Genomic DNA, 18,993 nt, shown 5'->3' on the forward strand with positions numbered 1-18,993 from the left:
ACAGAATTCCTTGACAATGGTAGAAGGAAGAAGAATAATCAAACAGGCTGAGTGTCCTGCACTAAAGTACACCAGTGTCCTCATAAGTGTTCCAGACATGATGGAGTCAGAAGGAGCAGAAACTTTCTGGTGTAGGCTTTCAAACAAGAAGGGTGGTCCACTAAGTCTATATGTTTTTCTCCATATTGGCTCCATAATAGCTTAGTCATTCTAAAGGACTAGGGCTCCAAATAATAAAAATCTGGGTATAAATCTTCATTTCTCCAGTGCTAACTTTACTCTTTGTGCATCAATTTTTGTGGCAGCCAGCTTCCAAGAGTGCCCCCAATGATCCCCACCTTCTGGTATTGACACCCTTGTGTCATCACCTTTTATATTTACCAGTTGGCTTGTGTGACCAATAAAATATGAAGAAATGATGGTATGTCACTTCTGAGGTTAGGTTATAGAATACTGGAGACTTCCATCTTGGTGGTCCTCATACTTTTAGATCACTTATTCTGGGGGAATCCAGGAAAGCTTACAGGGAGACCCACGTGGCAAAGACCTGAGGCCTCCTGCCAAGAGCCACGTGAGTGAGCTTGGTAGCAGATCCTCCAGCCCCAGTCAAATCTTCACCTGACTGCAGCCGCAGTCAACATCTCGACTGCAACATCACAAGATCCCAGATTATAACTACCTAGCTAAGCTGCTCTTGGATTTCTGACCCTCAGACACTGTGTGAAATAATATGTTTGCTGTTGTAAGTTGCTAAGTTTTGGGGATAATTTGTTATGCATTAATAGATAACTAACACAGTTGACCCTTGAACAATACGGGGGTTAATTGCAGTATAATTTATAGTCAGCCCTCCATATCTGCAGTTCCTCCACATCCTTGGATCCAACCAGCCATGGATTGTGTAGTACTGCAGTATTTACTATTAAAAAATATCTGCATATAAGTGGACCCATGCAGTCAAAACCTGTTGTTCAAGGGTCAACCGCACAGTTTTCTCATGGCAAAATGGGAATAATAATATTAGTATCTACCTAGGTACTAAGTGAGATAGTATATGTAAATGGCACAGAGTTAAGTGTTCAATAAATAGTGTTATTAGCTCGTGAGTTGGCCAGTTGACGCTTCTCTCAGATCTAGAAATAGCATATATAACTGTTTAATGTTGGTACTTTTGCTTATGTTGGTACTTAATGTCATTGTGTAGATCGCCATTTAGCAAACACTATTTTCTTTCTTTTTGCCAGTCCTACCCTGCCTCATCATTGCTTCCAGTAGAGGGATAGGATTCAGTTAATTCACCAAATACTGTTTGAGTCCCTCCCTTGGTGTGTCTTAGAAAATCAGCCCTGAGAACAAAAAGAATGTTTTGGAATGGAACTTTTGCAATTAATTTTTCTCTTTTGACAAATTTTTCCATTTTGAGAGACGATGAAGAGTAAGAGGTAAGAGTCTTGGATAGAGTCAGGGAGTGAATCTAAATTTATTTTCAGTAAAAATGGAAGAAATCTGTTTGACCCTTTTTTTACTTTATTTTAATTCACTTTAGTGTGAGTTAGTATATATTTGTAACACAGTATTTGTATATTATTGACTTTCTTCTCTTGGACAAGGAAAATGAAGCTACTCTCAAATATTTAGTGGAGAGGCACTCATGCTTCTTTGGTTAAAGTCTTCTTGGTTCTAGCTTATAGCTCTAGGAATTTAGGAGATGAAAGGGGCGCCTACCTAGTTGGCCAGTGTGAGAGAATTGACCTTGGCAATTGGTGGGAGAAACAGATGTCACATGTGGTTATCACAGACTGTTCTCATGGGCTGGTTCTTTTAGCATTCAATGCTGCGTATGCTATAGATGGGTCAATACCGTTTTGAATAAATGTGTTGTTTTCCTCCATAGTTAAAGGTTTTGGTCAACAGTGGTCTTTACTGCGAGGGATATAGAGGATAAACAAAGTAACTTCTTTCACAGTGGGGTGGGGTAAACTGAAGCACTGAACAATTACGTTATTTATCTCAAGATAGATAAAACTAAAAGCCAGATACCTAACTTCCACAGTAATCTACATGTGGATACTGCTTCATTGTTATGAGTGCTATTATTTAAATCAATGCAGCAAGCCATGACAAATGCCATGGATTGTGGAGATAGAAGATTTGTTCTTGTGAAAGTGGTATTATTCTTTCTTTCTTTCTTTCAATTAAATATATTCAGGTGAATTAGATGTCTATGAATCTTATAGTTCCCTTTAGTCTCCAAATCTTTGTATACCAACGGATTTATCAAGGATAGACCTAGAGGAAAGAGATATAAACTAGTGATCCAAGGAGGCAGGGTGGTTCTCTAACCTTTGTGTGGAGTTGTTGATGGACTTAGGTCTTGATTGCTTGTTCTTGGGACAGTCTCAGATGTGTTTCAGTACCCCAGAAGGCTCCTAAGGTCTTGATTGCTTGTTCTTGGGACAGTCTCAGATGTGTTTCAGTACCCCAGAAGGCTCCTATTTCCGTTTTCTTTCTCTGAGTCACTGCCCAGTCATTAGCAGAGAGGTGGTCCTGGGGCCTAGGGCAAACAGGGGTGAGTAATATGAACCTTTCACTTGTATTAAGCAGAATACCTTAAATTTAATTTTTCCTAAATCATGCTGTGCTATAGCATATTGACTTGCTAACTATAAGTTGAATGTTATTTGAGAAACAGTATCCAGCTTCTTGTCTTATTAATATTTCTATCAGTCGATTTCTAGGTTATTTTAATTAACAAATTCTTATATTTAATGCAGTAGGCTACACTTTTCAAAGCACATTTGCATATATTGCCTCACTGAATCTCACATAACATTTCTGTTCACATAGCTGTGTATGTAACTTAGGGCATTCCCAAAAAGTCCTCTGTCATCTCCTCTGTTAAATCTCTTGTTTAGGGATTTTTACATGAAATAATCTGGGAAATAGGCTTGTACTCTTGAGTAAATTACCAAGACTACTACCTCAAGTGGTTCCTAGAAGGGGCAGTTGTGTTTTATAGAATAACTAGCAACTTCTAGAAATAACTGATGGAAATAACTCAAACAAATTAAATCAGAAATGAATACCACAGAAATACAAGGGATCGTAAGAGATTACTATGAACAATTATACACAAACAAATTGGACAACCTAGAAGAAATAAGTTCCTAGAAACATGTAACCTGCCAAGACAGAATCATGAAGAACTAGAAAATCTGAATAGACCAATTACTAGTAAGGAGATTGAATCAGTAATCAAAAACACCCCAACAAAATAAAGTCCAGGATCAGATGGCTTCACTGGTGAATTCTACCAGATATTTAAAGAAGAATTAATATAAACACTTCTCAAACTCTTCAGAAAAGTACAAGAGGAGGGAACACTTCCAAACTCGTTTTATAAGGCCAGCATTACCCTGATATCAAAACCAGACAAAAACACTACAAGAAAACTATAGACCAATATTCCTGATAAATATAGGTGCAAAAATCCTTATTAGCAAACTGAATTCAACAATACATTAAAAGAATAATACACCATGATCAAAAGGTATTTATTCCAGGGATGCAAAGATGGTTCAACATTCTCAAATCAACCAATGTGATACACTACCTTAACAAAATGAAGGATAAAAATCACCTGATCATCTCAGTAGATGCAGAAAAAGCATTGGACAAAATTCAACATCCTTTATGATTAAAAACTCTCAACAAAATGGGTATAGAGGGAACATGCATCAACATAATAAAGGCCATATATGACAAACCCACAGTTAACATCATACTCAACAGTGAAAAATTGAAAGCTTTTCCTTTAAGATAAGAAATTAGACAAGGATGCCCACTCTCACCATACCACATTCACCATAGTATGGGAAGTCCTAGTCAGAGCAATTAGGTAAGAAAAAGAAATAGGAGGTATTCAAATTGAAAGAAAGAAGTAAAACTGTCTCCATTTACAGATGACATGATATAGAAAACCCTAAAGACTCCACCAAAAAACCATTAAAACTAATAAACAAATTCAGTAAAGTTTCAGGATATAAAATCAATATGCAAAAATCAGTTGCATTTCTATACACTGGTAACAAATGATCAGAAAGAGAAATTAAGAAAACAATCCCATATACAATTGGGTTAAAAAATAAAATACCTAGAAGTAAATTTAACCAAGGAGGTGAAAGACCTGTATGCTGTACTATAAGACATTGATGAAAGAAACTGAAGACAGAAATAAATGGAAAGATATTTTGTGCTCATGGATTGGAAGAATTAATATTGTTAAAATGCCCATACTACTCAAAGCAATCTGCAGATTCAATGCAATCCCTATCAAAATTCCAATAACATTTTTCACAGAAATAGAACAAGCAATCCTAAAATCTGTATACAACCACAAAATACCCTGGGTAGCTAAATAGCTAAATCAATTTGAGAAAGAAGAATGAAGCTGGAGGCATCACATTTCCTGATTTCAAACGGTAGAAGAAAGTTGTAGTAATCAAAACAGTATGGCACTGATATAAAAACAGACAGACACATAGATCAAGGGAAGAGAATAGAGAGCCAGAAATAAACCCACACCTATATGGTCAATTAATTTATGATCAAGGAGCCAAGAAGGTACAATGGGGAATGGATAGTATAGTCTCTTCAATAAATAATGTTGGGAAGAATGGACAGTCACATGCAAAAGAATAAAACTGGACCACATTCTTACACTATACACAGAAATCAACTTAAGATGGAATAAAGACTTGAGTGTAAGATCTGAAACAATAGAACTCCTAGAAGAAAACATAGGGGTTAATCTCTTTGATGTTGTCTGTCTTATTAAAAAAAATGATTTGTAGGGTCTCTTTAATTACTGTGAATATAAACCTTTTATTGGGTACATGTGTTGCAAAAATCTTTTCTTATTTGTTACTTGCCTATTCACTTTTGTGATTGTGTACTTTGATAGAGTTCTTAATTTTAATGTGGTCAAATTTATTAACTTTTAAAAAAAATGGTTAATGCCTTTTGTATCCTGCTTAAAGAATGTTTATCTTACCTGAAGCTCATGGTGATAATTCTTTATTTTTTACTTCTAGAAGGTTTATTATTTTGCCGTTTCAAACTTAAATCTGTGATAAATTTAGAATTATTTTGTGTGTGTATGGTATAAAATAAGGGTTAAGATTTTTTTTTTTTTTATAGCTACTTTATTTATTTATTTATTTATTTTTCGCTGTGTTGGGTCTTCGGTTCATGCGAGGGCTTTCTCTAGTTACGGCAAGTGGGGGCCACTCTTCATCGCGGTGCGGGGACCGCTCTTCATCGCGGTGCGCGGGCCTTTCACTATCGCGGCCCCTCCCGTTGCGGGGCACAGGCTCCAGACGCGCAGGCTCAGTAGTTGTGGCTCACGGGCCCAGCTGCTCCGTGGCATGTGGGATCTTCCCAGACCAGGGCTCGAACCCGTGTCGCCTGCATTAGCAGGCAGATTCTCAACCACTGCGCCACCAGGGAAGCCCCAGGGTTAAGATTTTTTAAAGTGGATATCTAGTTGACTCAGTGTCATTTATGAAAAAAATCATACCTATCCTACTGTGCGGCAGTGCCAAACTTGATTGTAAATTAGGTGATCCTGTATGTGTGGTTATGTTTCTGGAATCTCTATGCTGTTCTTTTGTTTGTTTTTCTATTTTTGCACTAATACCACACTGTGTTAGTGTAGCCTTAAGAATAAGTCTTGGTATCTGGGAGAGCAAGTACTCGTACTTTTTTTCTTCTTCTACTATATCTTTGCTAATCTTCATCCATTGCATTTCCAAATAAAAGTTGGAATTCTCTTGTCGACTTCCACAAAATATATCTTTTGGGAATTTGACTGAATTTGCATTAAATCCATATATAAGTTTGAGGAGAATTATCTTCACAGTGTTGGGCTTTCTAATTCATTAATGTGATAAATGGTTCCATTTGTTTAGGTTTTTTGTGTTTTTTTAAATAAATTTATTTATTTATTTGTTTTTGGCTGCGTTGGGTCTTCATTGCTGCGCGCAGGCTTTCTTTAGTTGTGGCGAGTGGGGACTACACTTTGTTCTGGTGCGCGGGCTTCTCATTGCGGTCTTGTTGTGGAGCACGGGCTCTAGGTGCGCGGGCTTCAGTAGTTGTGGCGCACGGGCTTAGCTGCTCCACGGCATGTGGGCTCTTCCCGGACCAGGGCTCGAACCCGTGTCCCCTGCATTGGCAGGCGGATTCTTAACCACTGCCCCACCAGGGAAGCCCCATTTGTTTAGGTTTTCTTTAATTTTTCTCAGTAATGTTTTATAGTTTTCTGTGTAGTAGTTTTGCAGATCTTTTGTTATTCATATTGATTATATTTTGATGGTATTATAAATGGTATCTTTTTAATATGCCATTTTCAAGCTATTTGTGACTAATACATGTAAATAAAATTGATGTTAAAATATTGAACTTTATCCAGAAAACCTGATACATTCATTAATTCTAATTATTTATACATTCTGGTTTTTAACACAAAAAATCGTATCATCTGCAAAACAATGAGAATTTTTTTTTTCTTTCCAATCTTGGTATATTTTGTTTCTTTTTCTTACCTTAAGGTACTGTCTAGGCCCCCAATCAATATTGAATAGAAGTAATGTTAGAGGTTTTCATGTCTTATTCCTTATTATCAGAGGGAAAGTTTTCAACATTTAATATTTATATGTCACACTTGCTATATTTTCAGTGTGTGCTTTTATAAGATTAGGGAAGAGTTCTAGTCCTAGTTTGTCTAAGAGCTTTTTTTAAAAAATTGTGAATGGGTGTTGAATTTTATCAAATATTTTTTCTGCATTTATCAACTAATCTTATGATTTTCTCCTTTATTATGTTTATCTGGTTAATTATATTGAGTGTTTTACATACCTCTTATAAACAGCATATACTTAAAAAAAAATTTAGCCTGACCACCTTTGTGCTTTAATTGGAACATTTAGTTCCTTAACATATGATGTAATGTCTAATATACTGAATTTAAATCAATAATTAAAAATTTTTTGTCTTCCTGTTCTATATATATTTTTCCTTTTTTATCTTCTTTTGGATTTATTATTTTTAGTATTCTATTTTCCCCTCTACTCACTTAATAATAAAATTAATTCACTCTTTTCTTATTCTTTTACTGGTTGTCCTAGAGACTGCAACATCACTGACTCATCAAATTCTACTATGTCTTAGCACTTTTGCTTTTCCCCCCAAAGTACAAGATTCTTAGAATCTTGCTATTGAAAGTGTGGCCCAAGGACTAGCATCACTGGCACTACCTAGGAGTTTGTTGTAAATGCAGACTATCAGGCTATGTGACTTACAGAATCTGCATTTTAACAAGATCCTTGGGTGTTTCATATGCACATTAAAATTTGTGAAGTACTGGGCTTCCCTGGTGGCGCAGTGGTTGAGAATCCGCCTGCCAGTGCAGGGGACACGGGTTCGAGCCCTGGTCTGGGAAGATCCCACATGCCGCGGAGCAACTGGGCCCGTGAGCCACAACTACTGAGCCTGCGCGTCTGGAGCCTGTGCTCCGCAACAAGAGAGGCCGCGACAGTGAGAGGCCCGCGCACCGCGATGAAGAGTGGCCCCTGCTCGCTGCAACTAGAGAAAGCCCTCGCACAGAAACGAAGACCCAACACAGCCAAAAAAAAATAATGATAATAATAAATAAATAAAATTTATAAAAAAAAAAAAAAAAAAATTTGTGAAGTACTGCCTTAGAAAACTAATTACATAAATGTTAATACTATCCCGATTTATATGCCATTAATGCTGTATATTTTAATTTTACATATACCAAAACTCATAAACATTATTATTATTAGGTTATTAGTTTATGCATTTAGATTTACCCACATATTTACCATTTTCATTGCTTTTCACTAATTCCTGCATCTCTTCCCATCCATTAGGGATCATTTCCCTTCAGTGTGGAGAACTGCCTTTAATATTTACATTCATGGGACCTGCTGTTGATGATTTTTCCTATTTTTAATTCATCTGAAAATATCTTTATTTCGATAAGTCTAGAATTCTAGGTTGGCAATTATTTTTGTTTTGTTCTATTTTCCTTCTTATTTTTCTCTGTGTTTCATCCTAAGTATTTTCTTCTGATCCATCTTCCTGGTCACTGTTCTTCTTTTCAGCTATTTTTGGCTCATGTATTGAGTTCCTACTTTTGGTTACTGTATTTTTCAGGTATAGAATTTCCATTTTGTTCTTTTTTTATAGGTCCCAGTTCTCTGCTAAAATTCTCAAACTTGTATTTTATCTCTTGAAACATACTAAGCAAAACTAAAGTCTTTTTCTGATAACTCTATATCAGATAGCCCCTGTATGTCTCTTCCTCTTGACTATCATTCTTGGTTTTTGTTAATTTTGTCTGGTCTCCTTATGTCTCTCAGTGTTTTTTGACTGAGTGTTGAACATTGTTCAGAACAAATATAAAAACAATTAAGTCCCAGGCTGATATTATCCTCTTCCAGTGAACATTTGCACTTATTTCTTTTAGGGGTTGGGGCACTAGTAATCCTGAATCATCGACACCCAGCTTCAGAACTGAGGTGACTGGAATTTCGCTTCAGCTCATGAAAGAACCTGTTTATTTTTGATACATGTGGTAAAGGGAAGAAGAGGAGACGGGTTATGATATTCTAATAAGGTTGAGGCACTTAATTATTTATTGTTGTTTACCTTTAAGAATTTCATGCATCTTAGTTTTATATTCTTCACAACATTACTAATTGCTTATGGCACAGATCATACAGTATTTTTGGGTTATCATATTCTCTTCCTTTCCTTACTCTCTCCCTAGTTCTTTTTCCTAGAGCTTTTTCCTGGATTTTGCAGGGGCAAAGAATAGGAGGTTCATAGAAATAGTTGCTAATGTGACATGTAAAATTATAGTCCTGGTTAACAACTTTGGTCTCTGTTCTTAGGGTCCCTGAACTCCTACTGCTACAATTTGAGCCTTAGGTGGCTCCTCTGAAAGGCAAACTCAGAAAGAGCCCCAAAAGAGTCAACTGGGCTGTTTAAGTCATTAGTAGCTTTAACAATCCATGACTATTTAATTATTGGTTTAGAGTTCATCAAACAATATGAGCTAAGGGTGCCTTGCGTGAATTAAATCTACCATCAGATATTTCCTATCTTGCACCCCATCGTCCTGTGTCATTCTTCTCTTGTGCTTAAAACTCCAACATTTTTCATTGAAATGGTAAAAAAGAATGCTGACATTGATAGCACAGTAAAAATTTAAAATGGGCATGTAGCTCCTGAGAAGTAGTTCTGCCTTCTCTGTGCGGGCCAGGATGTTCTCAGCCTCTGTCTCCTAAATGTTGAACAGCAGGGGAGATAATATGGAGGCCAGTGTACTCCACGGGGGATGAGTGAGCATGAGTAACTGCCCGTTGCCACCTCCTGGGCTCTTTCTCCTTAAGAATGAACTTAGACATTGCAAAGCATCACTATTACCACCCCTGCTGGGGCCCCTGTCTCAATTATGACACCTGGTCCTTTTTGTCTATATTGTCCCACCCCATCATTCTCCGTTGAAGTAATATTTTTTAATAAAGGAAAATGGAATTATTATTATTTTTTCCTTCACAACTTCTGGCAAAAACTTTACTCTTCTGACTTATTCTCACAATATTTTCATTGGTATTGCTCTGCATCTTTTTTATTATTTTTAATGTCTTCCAAAGGTATAACATGCCCTCAGGTGTTGAATTGAACTCAGAAGAGGAGGTAAAAGAGTCTCCTGAGGCAATTGAGTCACAGACATATTTTATTTGGCCCACAGAGCATTTTTAAATTATTTGAATTTTTATGTCTTTAAGTGAACTGCACAGTCTCCATCCTCCTTATTGTCTTAAGCCAGCCTCCCACCCTGTGTTATTCCTACCTGGTCCCTAACATTTGGCAAGGTATCTTGTCAAAAATTGGCCCGCTTTTGCGATGGGATATTTGTCTCTTCAGCAGGCCTAGAACTAACTTAAAACATTCTGAAAAGGAGAATTTGATTCTCTGTGATATATTCTTAAAAAGAGCCTGGAGGTATATTGTTGAAACACTGCATCTCCCTCTCATTTTTCCCACTTGGATAATGTTCATCTTGTCTCATGGAGACAGGAATCCCTGGGGAGTGGGGATGCTGACAGAGCTGCTATGGCACCTCCAGTAGTTTTCCTTCCTATTCTGTTTCTCACCTCCCAATTTCTTTCCTTCATGCCACTTGCGAGACAGGTAGTAGTTATTTTATTTAATTATTTGCTTACTTGCTTGTCTGTCTCTTCTGGGCTCCACCTTTCCTGAGGGTTTAAACTGCTGTATCCTGGCATTTAGTGAAGTGCTTTGCAAGGGAAGATAATAATTTTTGATTTACTAAATGAATAAAAGAGGAGAGGCGTTGTGCATGTTCAAACACTGTGTACGTTTTTCTCCTGTGACTGCTCTCTTCCCTCATAGTCGCTGGTGTTTAGTGGATGTGGGGAGTTCACCAACAGTGCTCTGCTCCCGCCTTGCCGCCAATGCTTGTGTGCAGTCCGACAGCAATTTTTCCATAAGGGGCTGTTAGCAAAAGAGTGAGAAATATCTTCAAAAGGAATCTTGGTAGTTTTCTTGTTGAAGATATGCTACATTTAGTGTGATCCAAACAATAATAAAATTTATTGGGTCACACACTTGGACATGGAGAGGTAGGGGAAAAGTTTCAGTGTTAGTAATTGATGATGTGATAAAAATCCAGGTTCTTTCTATGTCTCTGCTCTGTAGTCCTGTGCTGGCTTCACACTGGGACAGGAGCTCCTTGTGGTTGTAGCTGGTAGTTTTGGGGCTACATACTTTGTCTTTCACTTCTGGGGTGTGTGTATGTGTGTGTGTGTGTGTGTGAAAGAGAGAGAAAGAGAAAGAAAGTCCCTCTCCCCCAGTGATTTAACAAAAGGCTCTTTCCTTTTCATCAGATTGGACCAAACTGGGTCACATGTCCATGTCTAAACTAATAATTCGCTCTGGCCTTTGTTCAAATGCATCTTCTTAGTAAGGCCTTCCTGACCGTTTTGTCTAAAATCCCAACCCCAACTTTGCAGCTTTGTTTCTCTTTAGTTCACTTACCGTCATCTCAATAGCCATCTATTTTTCTTAGCTTTTCCTTTGTTTGCTTATTGTTCATAATCTTGGTGCAGAGATTTTGTCTGTTTTGTGTCTAGAACAGTACTTGTCTTAGAAGTCCTCTAATACATATTTATTGATTGAATAAATGAATGAAAGTGGCCAGGAGGATTTCATGGGACTCTTGGCTTTAGCCTTTTTTTTAAAAACAGCTTTACTGAAATAAAATTCATATACCATACAATTCACACTTGAAGTGTACAATTCACTGGCTTTTAGTATATTTACAGAGCTATGAATCCATTACCACAATCACTTTTAGAACATTTTCATTACCTGCCAAAAGCTCCCCACCCATTATCCATTACCCCCCAAGTCCTACATTACCCTCAGCCCTAGGAAGCCACTAATCTACTTTTTGTCTCTATAGATTTACCTATTCTGGACATTTCATATAAACGGAATCATACAATATGTGGTCCTTTGTGACTGCCTTCTTCACTAGGATGTTTTCAGGTTTCTTCTATGTTGTAGCATGTATCAGTACTCCATACTTTTATTGCTGAATAATATTCCAGAGTTATGGATATGTCACATTTTATTTATCCTTCTGTCAGTTGATGGACTGGCCCTGGTTTGTAAACCAATCATTGTCAAGGGGGATGGCTTTGTCATGATTGGCTTATAATAATCCTGGCCCATCTTGGTGTCAGTTCCTCCAACTAAAGTACTGACTCACGCAAAAAGAGGGCCAAAGTGGGTACTAGTGGTCAACCACCATCAGATCAATATCATGTCATAGAAAGTTTCTTCTTTCTTCCTTCTACCTTTAAATTATCATATTTTCCTCCTTCCCAGTCATTATGGTTTTGTTTTTTTTTTCATATTGGAGGGTCAATGGCTTGTGGCATTAAAACTGTAGTAAGACAGAAGGAAGGTCAGCAACAGAGTGAATCATATTAGCTCTGTCTTCAGTTTAATTTCCTCATAAAAAAATCTCTCATTTTTCAATGGACACTAAAGTGTTACTGTGGAGGACTGCAATAAAAAAAATCACCATTCACCTAGGATGTAAAATACTTTCCCAAGGCAGTCTCTTCTTAATTTCCTGTGTTCTGTCTGTTGGAAGGCTCACCAGTGCAAAGCCAATATGAGCTATGCTATATTTCAACCAAATGCCTTTTTGTTCTGCAGGACTGTGTTTCTTTCTTTTCCAAGTAATTAAGCCAGTCAGGGAAAAATATCAAATGTCATTTTGCTCATTTTTGTTTCCTTTTTCCTCTGCGATCAAGGTTGGAACGTTCTTCTCATCAAGAGTATTTCCAAAGACACCTCTGTGTAGTGAGTGAGGACACTGTCCACACTTTTTAATTCAGTGGCAGAGGCTTTGGGAAAGCAGCGTGCTACTTGTAGTCCAAGCAAAAAGGTGTAAATGGCTTTATTGAAAATCAATATGCTCCTGTGAAGTGCTGCTCGTTTCTGAGTTCTTCACCATTTGTCATTTTGCACCGATGAGAGTTGCAAGGAGGTTTACAGCTGTGGGTCTCTGTGTTTGAGATTTTATTTTTTTCCTGTGTTTTCTACCATGAGTATAAGGTTAAAGGATCATTTGGTGTATTATTTGTTTACTCTTTGGAAGAAGAGATGTGTGGGATTTTTTTTTTTTCTTTTTGATGACAGGAGTTGAACTGCCACCGAGGAGTGCAGCTGTCACCCACAGTGTGGTTTCATAAGTGAGGTCAAATTTGAGCAGACTTTGGAAGGGCGTTGCAGGCTCCTTAAAAGTAGGAATGCTGTAGAAAACTCTCCCTTAATCCCAGAGAGTGAAAAGTTGAGACACTGTAGTGTTGAGTTCTGTCAGTGTGGGAGGGCAGATGTCTTCATACTGTATAAAGTGTGCCTAGGGTGCCACCAGAGTTAGGTTTAATTCTGACCATTATTGTAAGAACACAGGATGATTTTCACTGGTTACAGTTCTGGTGAAAGATTAGCTGTGAGATTAGATTTATCAAAAATTATGTGCTAGTTACTGCTAATGTGGCAGCATCTGAGGAAGATCAGGGTCATTTGTGATGACTTCATTTGATTTGTAAGGATTTCGATGAATTACAACATTTTTCCTGTGCTGAGAAACTAGATATTTCATCATAAATTTCCACCAACCTTTAAAAAAGTTTAACCTTCATTTTAAGCCTAGCGAGAGCATAAATCTGAACAGTGAGGTATGGGTGATGTTAGCTGTGTCACAGCAAGGTCTTAATGAAATAGAGCCTAGGAGGGGGCTATGGAAGAGAGAGGACTGGGAAGTGGGCCCTTGGACAGTTTTTGAATGAATCAGTGCCCAAAGGTCACCTACTTAGTTATTTATTTATACTATTTTTTCAGTGCCTTGCAATTACATGGTATTCAATGCATTTAGCTGACCTGAATTGAATTGGATTTACAGAGAGAATGAGGCATGACCTCAAATTTTTTTAACTTCTGACTGTGAATGAAGTGTTTTACTTTTCAGTGTTTTAGGCAAGCATGGAGGTGAGGACAAGCCCAGGAGGAATGAACAGTCTCATTTCTTAGCTTCACATTTTTTTCCCCCTATAAAATTTCTACCTATACTTAAGCAAATAATATTCAACTTTAGCCTTATTTGCCACATCCTTTACCCAGACTAGTGCCTCAGTTTCTTTTTAGTAAGTCCTGAAACCTTTAAGACCCTTCCCTTTAAGACCTTTAAGCAATCCCAACAAGGCTTCTAAGTCCTTAGAGAGGGGCTATTATTACCAAGTGTTACTAATATTTCATATTGTAACTTCAACATCACCTGTTGTACAATTTGATTACTAGTTAATTAGGATTCTGTATAACTTAATCAGAACCTCTGGAATTAAATCATTTTATATTAAAAAAATTACAAAATTTGATTGTTCTAAAAAAAGATTATTAGAGTGCCAATCAGGTGGTTAGAAAAAATTGCCATCAAATAATAAGACTAATCTTATAAACGAATTGGAAAACAGCCAGTCAAAGATTGTTCCCAAAGTGTGCCTCCAGGGAACTGAGAGCAGGTGAAAATCTTCCTAATGGTTCCTTGGACTGACCTCTTGTAGCTCCAATGTCTGTAATAAAACAGTGGATACGTATTTATTGTTGTCATGGATTGAAAATTTTCTTGTGATATTTAGTAAAATAAAACCTAAATATAACCACCATTGTTCTGACTCATAAAATGATTTAATTCATTCACTTATTTGTATGTACATGCCTTATTTATTTTTAGTGGCTTGCTGAGTTAGGTGAGATAAACTAGATCACTCCAGAAAGGTTTTCCAGAATATACTCTATTGTGCAAAATCGAATCATCCATCTGCTATTATTTGGCTAACCAGATCATCCATTTCTTTTCTTCTTTTATTTCTACTGTATGTCAGATTGTAAGGTAGAGCTGATCCCATTTTTCTAGAGTGTGTTGAGGGGAAATGGCATTGGGAGCATTCATTACTGAGGTTTTGAAATTGTTTCCTAGGAAATTTGCCTCATGTTGGTCTGGCCTGACCAGCTGAGAAAATGTGGAAGGACTGCTAGCCAGAAGGTTTGGTTGCCTCAGTCACGTAGACTGGACAACTCCATGCCAAGATGACATGATTGGGAATCTACTTTTTGTTTTCACAAAATATGACTGACTTGGGGGCATTTAAATACATATTACATGTTCTTAAATAAATAAGGAATGCTATATGGAAGCTTTACAAAAATAATGAAGAAACCTAACTACTGAATAGTATATTGAGCACTTAATCTTATATGTTATGTTTAATTTCCTTATGGGATTTCACGGACTTAGCCAGTTTTGCTTATCCTCTTCCATATCAGTTTGTTGTTGTTGTTGTTTGCTTAGTTGTTCTTGTGAACAAACCTTTTATTTCAGATAAAGTCCCCTATAATCTAACTAATTCAGAGACAGATTTTCTATTGCTTCAATTCTCTCTTGATAAGATCTGACAGGTTTCCCCTACCTTTCAAAAACCACACGTTTTGTTTCGTTCCCTTTGTCATTATTTACCAATTTTTATCTAAGGAAAATAAAAATGAAATAGATGTTTTTCATGGGTGTAAGATGAGATCTTGGAAATTCTATAGATATTTAAGAAATTAGTATTATTAACACTCCTACTAGAATGGATAATATTATGACTTTTGTGAAGGGACTTTTCTGTCCCTCTGGTTAAGTTTTGGAGACAAGAGTAAACACTCACTTATTGACTTAATAGTGGAAGGTTACTCGAAGGATATATCAATAACTGAGTATGAAAGGAAGTTCTCTGATGTATCAGTTTTCCTGAAGTCTGTGATGTGCAGTAAGTTTCTTAAATACTAACTATCAATAACAATGATAATGTTAATAACTAACATTTATTGAGTACTTACTATGTGCTATGTATGTTACAGGGATTATATAATTAAATCTTCAAGGTGACTCTGTGTAAGGTATATATTATCTTCGTTTTAGAGACGAAGTGACGTGGAGAAGTTAAATGATTGTTTACAGTCACACAGTTTTTAAGTGGGGATAAGACTCTGGATAGATTGAATCCAGGCCTTGAGGTATTTTGTGTATTGAGTGTATAGAAACTTTTAAATGGTTAGTACTACGTTCACTGACTCAAAAACCTAAATGTAAAGATCTTTCCGTCCCCATCTCATTTGCCACTCCCAACCCCTCCAAACTGGTTAAGCCCTCTTACTAGTTTCTTTATAATCACTTGGCATTTTTAAATGCACATATGGATAAATATGAGTATATATTACCTCATTTTTAAAAACACAAACTGTATCATTTATATATACTAGATTGTGCATGTTTCTCTGTATCCTGTAGAGCTTGAACTCTTACCTGCCTCACTCACCCCACCATTCATGACCATCTTTGAACAGAATGGCCTGTTTATCTCTGCATAGACCAACCCCTCGGGTTGCATGGTTTAAGTACATTAAGCAATGGAAAGCCCCACAGGGCAGAGTTTACGACAGGATCCTCAAAGATGGCTGCTCCTCCTGACGTCCAGTCCGTATACACTTGCCTTATGATGCATAAACTGGTTCCTCCAATGGGGCTAAGGCTCTGGCTCCCCCTAGCATGGATGGGGGGCAATGAGTTGGAAACACTCTGCTCAGAAATTGTCTGTAAATGATATGGGGGCAGACTCCCTTGATTTCTCTGTATATTCTTTTAGTATAATAAGGTTATATATATATATGTGTATATATGTAAACTTTATTTTTTAGAACTGTTCACAGAAAACACTGAGCAGAATGTACAAAGAATCCCCATGTTCCCTGTGTCCCCACACATGCACAATACATTTGTTTCAATAGCTTATATTTTTGCTTGCTCTTGTAATATACTAACTCCAAACAGGGCTCATATTTAGTTGACAGTATGTTGAGAGAACCTGGTTTGTTCAGGGCTCCATGTAGCCTGGGTCAGTAGTGGGTGTGGGGAGGGTAAGTAGGTACTAAAGCAAAAGTGCATAGACCAGGCTCTCAGAATCCCAAGTCTAGTTAGGAAATCAGACCACATATATCAACTGACTGGAGAATTTATTTCCTGAATAATGATACATTAATAAATAGAAAGTAATACCCAATAAAAGTCACATTTACTACTTCAGAAATACAGATTTTGAGATCATGTGAACGTGGGTTCGATTGAAACTTACCTTCTATACTACTTCAGGTAAAAGGTAGTACTGAAGAGTGAAAATCAGTTTATGGAGGACATACTTAGTCTAGTTAAGGCAGTGAATCGTTTTCCAATATTTCCCAATCTACTTTAGCATCAAGCACTTAAATGGCTACAATGTGCTAATTATTATAAATGGTTCCCAGTTATTTATTAAGACAGGTCCAATGAGAGCATTACTTGACAGTATTTGGCCTTGATTCAACATTTTTTGAGCTGCTTCCCTGTGACTGTAAGAGGCAGCAGCATGCCATGAAAAGAGCCTGGGCTTTGGTGCCGGAGACTGGCATTTCCACTGTGCCTTAACCACACACTAGCCTGTGACCTTGATCACATGACTTCACCTTTCAGATCCTCAGCACTTTGTAATGTTGACGTGAGGATGGATATCAAGTGCCTAGCCCGGTGACTGGTATGTGGTGGTTTCATCGTAAATATATGACCCCCTGTTTAAAAGGTTGGAGAATCCAGTCTTTGTTTATAGAGCAAGACTGCCAAGTCTTAGCCAATGGGAAACGTAACAAAATGTTTTTTTAAATATACATATTATAGTTGCAGTGTCCTGCCCTTAAGTTATTCTAAACAACTGAGATTACTATGGAGTTGAATTTAATGAAGTTGATTGAGGAAGAATTAACCAGGGGATTCTGAGATGTGGAAGCTATTCCATGGTGTGGGGCTACTTAGAAAGACCTGGGGAATTAAGGTAGGAAGGTCTTAAATACCTGTCACATTTTGAAGGCCTCAGAAGACTCCTCAGGTAAGTATATTCCCCATTTAAACATGCTGAGCTCTATGTCAATGTCTTAGGTACCAGGTAGCAGTCCTAGTTGGGATGCAACCTCTGAATCACCTGGATCTTGGAAGGTGTGGATGTCTTTCAGCGAACAGGCAGTGGGGTTGGTTTTTTGATTGTTACCTCCAGTGAAGGGCACTCGTCCAGGAGACGGCTGCCAAATTGCTAGCCAAGCTTATCTATCCTCTGGAACATTTTATTCACACACTGCTTCCAATGTAACCTGTCTTCTAAAGAGGTTTCTGCCATTAGTTTTGGAGACAGGATTTCATTCTACCCTGCAGTCCCATTTTTTGACTGGTGGCCTTAAGAGGGTTATTATGTTGTTGCTATAGAGCACTGAAATTTTATGACATGCCATATGGAACTAAAGAAATAAGGACGTGACCTCCTTTGTATGGTATCGTTAGTTCTGAATATCACCCATCTCCTGCCTTCAGCCATTTTTCTGGCCCCTGGATGAGATCTGTACCAGTGGTCAGAATTAATATTGTTCTGGCTCCTAAAAGCTGCAATTTTCCTGAGGTGGCAGTTGTGGTAGAGCACTTTTTCCCTCTCTCCAATTTCGTAGATACATCCACACATGGAACTGAAATGGCCTCTCTCAGCTTGCTGTGCGCATGGGACCTCTACACCTGTTCAGTCGTGAAACCACTAATGAGGCCTCTCCTGTCCTATTCAGGATTTCAATGGAATATGAAATCTCATTACCCAGAGTCAATGAATGACATCTGTTCCCCATCCCCCTCCTGAAGCCAGCATTCCAGCTGTTCAGTGCTGTTAAAAAGATGTGCCACTCAGAGAGAGAATTAGAGCCCAGAAAAGAAGGTGTCCCTTCCTGGCCCAGCCAGAGGGCAGATGGAGCTTTCCAATGTCCTGGCCCCCATTTAGACCTTTGTCCTAAAAGAATTAGCAAAAAGGAGACTTCATTACTTCAAACAAAAAAAAAAATCTTCTGAAACAAGTCAAAACCTGGAAATGAGGGGTTTTCTTGATAAGGAAGATATTAATCTGAAATCATCCAGCTAAATGGATAAATGCTTGAATTGATTAAATGTTAAATTGATTTAAAATGAGCACGATATAAAGATTATTTTTATAGTTTGACTTCTTACAAATCCTTCTTTCAGAAAGAGGACGGCTATAAATAAACATGAATATGCTAAATAAATATATACCATGAGATTTTTATTTGGGGAGTATTCATGCATAGTAATAGACATGTAATACAAAATCAATATAATCATAGAACTACCACATCTAAAATATTTCAGTGTTTTCATTCATTCATTTATGGAAGTGGTCACTAAAT

This window comes from Balaenoptera ricei, chromosome 1, assembly GCF_028023285.1.
Source record: "Balaenoptera ricei isolate mBalRic1 chromosome 1, mBalRic1.hap2, whole genome shotgun sequence".
In the NCBI taxonomy this organism is placed as follows: Eukaryota; Metazoa; Chordata; class Mammalia; order Artiodactyla; family Balaenopteridae; genus Balaenoptera; species Balaenoptera ricei.